Source organism: Pongo abelii, chromosome 19 (assembly GCF_028885655.2).
Source record: "Pongo abelii isolate AG06213 chromosome 19, NHGRI_mPonAbe1-v2.0_pri, whole genome shotgun sequence".
Lineage (NCBI taxonomy): Eukaryota > Metazoa > Chordata > Mammalia > Primates > Hominidae > Pongo > Pongo abelii.
The window spans coordinates 44,443,501-44,451,502 of NC_072004.2; positions in this window are offsets into that span (position 1 = coordinate 44,443,501).

Sequence of the window (8,002 nt, forward strand, 5' to 3'; positions counted from 1 at the left end):
CAGAATGTTGGGGAAATGTATTCAGCAGATATTTATTGAGTATCTACCATGTGCTAAGTATTCTAAGTATTGAGGATGCCAGTTGCAGCCAAGCCAATATGGTGGCTTTGTCATTAATTAGGGAAAAGATGGCTTCTCTAGTCACTCTACTGCCATCTGTGGAAAATTGTTATAATAACTCTACAAAGCTATGATGTCCATAAGATGAATGGTGCTTCCAGCTCTCCATAACATTAAGTGGTGATACATAGATGAATAAAACAAGCTCTGGGCTTTTGAAGGTCTTACATTGTAGAGTAGAATGTTAATGATGATCAGGAGCCACGCAGAGTGGCCTCAGGTGCTGAGCAGGGATTTCAGATAAGAAAAATGGTATAATGGCGCCCCCGCTGGAGAGTCAAAGAAGTCATATGACTTGTGCAAGGTCATATAAATCCCTGGAACAGTCCTCTCTCCTAGAACTGACGGAGGGGAGAAATCATTTTTCTGAAGGTAGTTAAGCCCAGTAGTTAACAATTAAGCCTAAGTAGTTTGGCTGTTTGGAGTATTTACAGAGTCCAGTACTCCACAGCTTCCACAGTGGCTTAGACCAACAGGGAGAGAGGAAAAGCAGCCTCGATTCTGAACATTCCCGGGAATAAAGACCAATCTGGCAGGGTGCGGTGGCTCACGCCTCTAATTTCAACACTTTGAAAGCTGAGGCGGGTGGATTGCTTGAGCCCAGGAGTTTGAGATCAGCCTGGGCAACATGACGAAACTTCATCTCTACAAAAAATACAAAAAAAAAAAATTACAAAAATTAGCCAGGCATAGTGGCATGTAGTCCTAGCTACTTGGGAGGCTGAGGTGGGAAGATGGATTGAGCCCGGGAGGTTAAGGCTGCAGTGAGCGTGATCACACCACTGCACTCCAGCCTGGGTGAAAGAGCAAGACCCTGTCTCAAAAAAATAAAAAATAAGAAAAAGACAATCTGCCTCCCATTCCTAAGCCCCAGGTACTTCTAGAAGGGTAACAGACAAGGGAGTCCATGACTTTCTGATTAAGGCAAGTATTAGAATCACCTGGAGGAGGCTCCAGTACCTTTCCTTCCTCAGTCCTGATAAGACTTAGAAATTTCATCTTTAACAAGCCTTCCAAGGGACTCTACATAGTGGTTTGTGAATCTCCTTTTGAGAATCATGGAGTCAAATTCAAGGTGCAAATTGGGTGCTCTGCCCTGGAAGGGGATGCGTGCACAGGGCTGCCTTATGGGAGGCTGGCTGGGTGGGTACACAGGCCTCACAGTACTTTCTCTTGTATGGGAATGAAGAACAGGAGAGAGAAACAACCAACCAGAATATGGGAAAGGCCTGCAGGGCAGGGCAGTGATCACTGAGCACTGCCATCCCACAGCCTTTGAGCTGTGACCAAACTTGGTATGACAGAGACAGCAACTCAGGAAATGGTTAGAGGGCTCCAGGGCCAGCAGGGTCATCTGGCCAGGTCACTGGGAATGCCACTGATAGTTTTAAAGTGATAGAAAAACTAGAAATTTGGCAGGCATAGCCTAGCAATGATAGAGTGGTTCTTTTTCTCTTTTTTTTTTTTTTGAGATGGAGTTTCGCTCTGTTGCCCAGGCTGAAGTGCAGTGGTGCGATCTCGGCTCACTGCAACCTCTGCCTCCTGGGTTCAAACCATTCTCTGCCTCAGCCTCCCAAGTAGCTGGGATTACAGACGCCCACCACCACACCTGGCTAATTTTTGTATTTTTAGTAGAGATGGGGTTTCACCATCTTGGCCAGGCTGGTCTTGAACTCCTGACCTCGTGATCCACCCGCCTCCCAAAGTGCTGGGATTACAGGCATGAGCCACTGCGCCCGGCCAATAGAGTGGTTCTTTAGCAACACAGGGTCCCAGTGTGTAGCTTCTTCTTCTTCTTCTTCTTTTTTTTTTTTTTTTTTTTTTTTGAGACAGAGTCTTACTCTATCACCCAGGCTGGAGTGCAATGGTACAATCTCAGCCCACTGCAACCTCCGCCTCCCGGGTTCAAGTGATTCTCCTTCCTCAGTCTCCTGAGTAACTGGGATTACAGGTGTGCACCACCATGCCCAGCTAATTTTTGTATTTTTGGTAGAGACGGTTTCTCCAGCCCAGACTGGTCTTGAACTCCTGATCTCAAGTGATCCTCCCTCCTCAGCCTCCCAAATTACTAGGATCACAAGTGTGAGCCACCGCACCTGGCCTGGTCATAGCTTAAATGACAATCAGTGATTCTCCAACCTCTCATTCCCCATTATTAGGATTCCTCCATCACCAGAAATCTCAAACCTTAAAGCAATACCTGAAGGGCTATCTGAATAGGGTTGCCAGATTTAGCAAATAAAAATACAGGGCACTCAGGTGAATTTGAATTTCAAGTAAATAACTAACAAATATCTTTTTAGTGTAAGTATGTCCTAGGTAACTACTATGTGCTAATTTATCACAAGCAAATATTTAAAGACTTATATGTTAAAACATCATTTTTTCTCTGGAATTCAAATTTAACAAGGCATCCGGTCTTTTATCTGGCAGTTCTGCATCTGTCTTCTCCCTTTTTTAGTACATGAAGAAATGAGGTTCAGGGAAGTAAAGGGACTTGTCCAAAGTAACACAGCTATTTAGTGGCAGAGCATGGATTGGAATTCTTTCAAGATGCTTGGCTGCCACATGACATCTTTTTCCAAGTGTCTAACTTCAGAATTTTAAAATTTGGCTTCTTGAACTACTATGGATGAGCTTTAGAGTGTCAATGAAACCACTGAAATTGTAGGCAAAACTGTGTGTGTGTGTGTGTGTGTGCGTGCGCATATGTGTATTTTTCTGGGGAGATGGTCTCCCATCTTAGCCTGAGTGGACTAAGACATCATCCTATGCTCTGCAACCTACCTATATCAAAAACAAAAGCTCCTCTGAGCTACCCGATATCCTCCTTCCTTCTTCGCCCTCCATGAATTTTTCATTTGAAGGGAGGAGTCGGAGAACTACCTTTATTTATTTATTTATTTATTTATTTATTTATTTATTTATTTATTTTTGAGATGGAGTCTTGCTCTGTCATGCAGGCTGGAGTGCATTGTGGTGCGATCTTGGCTCACTGCAACCTCTGCCTCCCAGGTTCAAGTGATTCTCCTGCCTCAGCCTCCCGAGTAGCTGGGATTACAGGTGCATGCCACCACACCTGGCTAATTTTTGTATTTTTACTAGAGACGGGGTTTTGCCATGTTGGCCAGACTGGTCTCGAACTCCTGACTTCAGGTGATCCGCCAACCTCGGCCTCCCAAAGTGCTGGGATTACAGGCATGAGTCACCACGCCTAGCCAGGAGAACCAACTTTAAACAGATACCTATTATACGCTTAGCCCTTTACACACGTTCTACCATTCAACCCTCACATCCACCTAGAAAGTGCCTATGATGATCCCCATTTTACAGGTGAGGAAACTAAGGTGTAGCCAGCTCTCAGGGTTAAGATGATAAAATGAATAAAAGAGTAACCCAAGTGAGAATGCTCCCAAAACCAACGCCCTTTCCCCCAAAGCTTCCTGCCTCCAGACTGACAGCAAGCAGGAAGCTATCTGTCGGTGTTTAATTCCTCCACTTCCTCCACCTATTGGGACTGACCCAGAGTTGACAGCGGAAACCCCTGTATGATAATAGGCAGAAGGTAGCAGAGATGTGACCTTTGCAATTGACCACTAGAGGTCCCTTTTCATACATAGTGATTTTGAAGTTAGACTGCTAGGGGTTAGACAAGACATTTCCTTGGAGCAGGTCTCTGTCTGTTACAGACTTAACTGGTCTGTTTCATACTAGGCAGTCCGGGAGTGGCCGAGTGACACAGCAGGAGCAATACAGAATAAAATGACTCCCTCAGAAGAAGGCGGGTGATGTCCTCCAGGATCAGTCTTGAAGACAGGGTTTTCAAGTGGGAACACAGCAGCGTTCTAAAGCTTCCTCCTCATCTAAAAGGAAAAACACACAGGACATTCCACCACCCACCGTCATCAGGCAAACATCCAATTTCCTTTGGAGTGTAGTCTGGCTCCAGGGGCATATTTACTGGAAGCTAATGAAGCTTCGGCTTCAGGGACCCTCATTTGCATAGGCCTGTTCTAAAGGCCCTGACCTTAGTCACTTTATATTTGTAGTTTTGTATTTTTTTTTTCCTTAAAGGAATTCCCCACCACCACCACCATCAACTGTAAAAACATCAGGCCGCATAGGGCTTGGATCTAGTCCTCTCTGGCTCTAGGTTACAGGATTTCAGAGAAGAGAAAAGAGAATGGGGAGAGTTTCAAAGGGAAGCCCCCCTCGAAACTAATAAGAGAGGATTTCCTGTGGGATGAGAAAAAGCTCTGTACATGGGCCAAAGAACAAGGTAGTCACTTGATCTCCAGAGAGCTGGAATTGTGGGGGCACCAGAAGTGAAGGAGCCCCCTCTTCTTGCCTGCTGGGAGCTTTCCTGAGCCAGCAGGAGTTTGCCAAATCTTTAGAAGCAGGGTGGTTCACTGACAGCTCTGTAGCATCCTGTTCACTGCTTTCTGAATAAACAAATGGTCTTGCCAACAATTGTGTAGATTTTGAGAGGGGAAACCACACTATAGTTCCAGAATTTTTTTTTTTTTTTTTTTTTTTTTTTTTTTTTGAGACAGAGTCTGCTCTGAAGTGCAGTGGTGTGATCTTGGCTCACTGCAGCCTCCACCTCCCAGGTTCAAGCAATTCTGATACCTCCGCCTCCCGAGTAGCTGGGATTACAGGTGCACACCACCACGCCCTGCTAATTTTTGTATTTTTGGTAGATATGGGGTTTCACCTTATTGCCCAGGCTGTTCTCGAACTCCTGGCCTCAGGTGATCCACCCACCTTGGCTTCTCAAAGTTCTGGGGTTACAGGTGTGAGCCACCACACCCGGCCTAGTTCCAGAATTTCTGTGAGTTGTGATGAGCTACGAACTTTACAAAGGAGTAAATAACCAAGGTGGAAATAACAATTCTGTTTGGGAGATATGAATGGATTCTGGAATAAAAGCAAAAGCAATATCCACACCTAGAAGCAGCTGCGTGGAAGGAGCTGGGAGGTTTTCCATTTCTGAAAGAGGGCAGTGCTGGAAACTTGCAACCAGCAATCTTCTGGAACTGGCTTGCATCGACTGGTGGGAGCTGACTCTGTGTCTCTTCCCAGCTCTGCACTCAGTGACTTCAACTCGATAGCTTGAAATCAGACACAGTGGGAGTATTTACACCATTGAAATTGGCAATTGGTAAAAATCAGGGCTCTCCCTACTACTGGTTGTTAACCCTTTACCAGCACATCATTGTCTGAACCTCACCGCTAACATACACATGCACACACACACGCACACACGCACACACACACAGCACAGAACCTGCAAGCACTCCTCCTGCATATTTATGTGTATGCATAAACACAAAAAGAATCACATATGTACACTTTCCCTTTACAGCCAGCTTGGATCTCCCTGCTCTGTCATGCTAACAGCTTTAGTGTTTTCCTACTATTTACATCCTGATCTCAGACAGTGATCTCTCTCTTTCTTGAATTCATAATTGTTCTTTCCCTTACATCATGAGACCCTCAGTGTTTCAGGGATTAAGTACCTAATTGTGAAACCTTCTGAGGCAATAATAGAGTCAGGCCAGCAGATTACCCTATATATCCCCAAGTGAACAGCAAAGACAATCATACAACAATTGAATGGTCTCCTCCAAATGGAAACCATGTTAAGATGTGGCCAGTGTTCTCTCAAGAAGTTCAAAGGCCTCCCTGAGTTCTCACCAACCTACACCTGTTCCTCTGGCACATGGAGAAACTTGAGATGAGCATCTTTGTGTCAGATGGACAGAAACAGGTCCCAAAAAGTCATGTGACTTGCTGAGGACAGACCCAACAATGGATGTCACTTCTCAGCCTGAAAACCTTGAGCTGCAAAATATGAAATGAGAAACATCAGGGAGGGACTGACATTTGTGTGTCTACCTCAGTCTTTAGTCTTTTTTGTTTTGAGATGGAGTCTCACTCTGTCACCTAGGCTGGAGTGCAATGGCACGATCTCAGCTCACTGCAACCTCCACCTCCCAGGTTCAAGCAATTCTGATACCTCCGCCTCCCGAGTAGCTGGGATTACAGGTGCACACCACCACGCCCTGCTAATTTTTGTATTTTTGGTAGAGACGAAATTTCACCATGTTGGCCAGGCTGGTCTCTAACTCCTGACCTCAAGCGATTCTCCTGCCTTGGCCTCCCAAAGTGCCTGGATTACAAGTGTGAGCCACTGTGCTCAGCCTATGAATAGTCTTTGAGCGAGACATTATTATCCCCAATTTCCAGGGGAAAGAACTAAAGCCCAGGGAATTTCCATAATCTATTTAAGGATATACAGTTAGTAGGTAGTAGAATATCTTGTTAATAATTTAAATCAAATTAAAAAAATCAAATAGAATAGCAAGGCTTGTTGGGAAAAACAATCCTTTGCCCTGTTTCTCTCTCCCTCTTCCTTCCCCTAACTTTGCTCCCCAAGACAATTATTTTAAGACTTTTCACTAGTTCTGCTGTTAGTCACCTTAATAGTGTTATATTTCACCAATCAGCTTATTACTAGAATAAGGAGTGCAGCAACTTTGTTTTGTTTATTTTATGGCTACATCCTCAATGTCTAGAACAGTGCTTGGCACATCATAAATATTTGTTTTTAAAGAAAACTCGTCATTTCTTTTTTTATTTTTTTGAGACAGAGTCTCGCTCTGTCACCGAGGCTGGAGTACAGTGGCGCAATCTTGGCTCACTGCAACGTCCGCCTTCCAGGTTGAGCGTTTCTCACGCCTCAGCCTCCCAAGTACCTGGGATTACAGGCGCATGCCACCACATCCAACTACTTTTTTGTATTTTTAGTAGAGATGTGGTTTTGCCATGTTGGCCAGGCTGGTCTCAAACTCCTGGCTCCAAGTGATCTGCCCACCTCAGCCTCCCAAAGTACTGGGATTACAGGCATGAGCCACCATGCCCTGCCTGTATACCATCACTTATTGATTTATTAATTGACCTCCTGCTATGAAAGATGAGGATCTAGTACCCTAACATTTTCCTTTTACCTCCCCAACTGCTTTCCATTAAGGTTTTATCAGTATTTTAAATTCCTCAGCTACACCTTTGTAACTATAAGTAACACACATACACCTTTGTTTTCTGTTCCACAACTACAGATAATATCTTTGGACTTCAGTGTGGAAGTCTTGACTTCATTACAGGGATGTCTAACTTGAGGGTCCACGACCTTCCACTCCATACTGATCCTCCCACACTGACCATTTCTGGGCCAGTGGGTGCCCTTCTGCCTAATATTGGGAAATACGGACTTTGAACTAGAAGCATTCTTGGGCCTGCATCTACTAAAGGAAATTAGACGGAAGTTAATGAAGCGAGTCCTAGCAAGTGTGTCAAATTAAAGCTAAAGTTAGTTCAGAAGCATTTGAAAAAATGTCCACAGTCCAGATTTTTTGCTGACAATTTCTTGTTCTCTAAGGTGAATTCCTGCCCTTTCCACAAGGCAGGGAATGTATTTTACAATAGGAATATCTTGGGTCTAAGAAATTGGTGGATACCCTTGGTTCTCCACTGCTATAATTGGCTCAGAATACCCTGGAAATGCCCCTATGGGTGCCCTGAAGCAAGTGATTTTCTTGGCATGCTATGAAAAGGAGAGTGGGAGCTGAGCACAGCCCTGGTGTAAGCCTGGGTATGGGTTTCACTAGATAAAGTCACTGACACCACGGAGCAGAGGCAGTGAAAGAAAACAGTCATGGCCTTTGTTTTCCCAGGGCCTCTGGCTGGCATTGCACACACAACGCAAACACTGTCCACATTGGTGCTTTATACAGATTTTTTTTTAAGGCCAGTCAAGTGAATCAATGGGAATAGGGAAGGAACAAAGAAATTTGTAAATGGTAGTGATCGATTCGTTGTA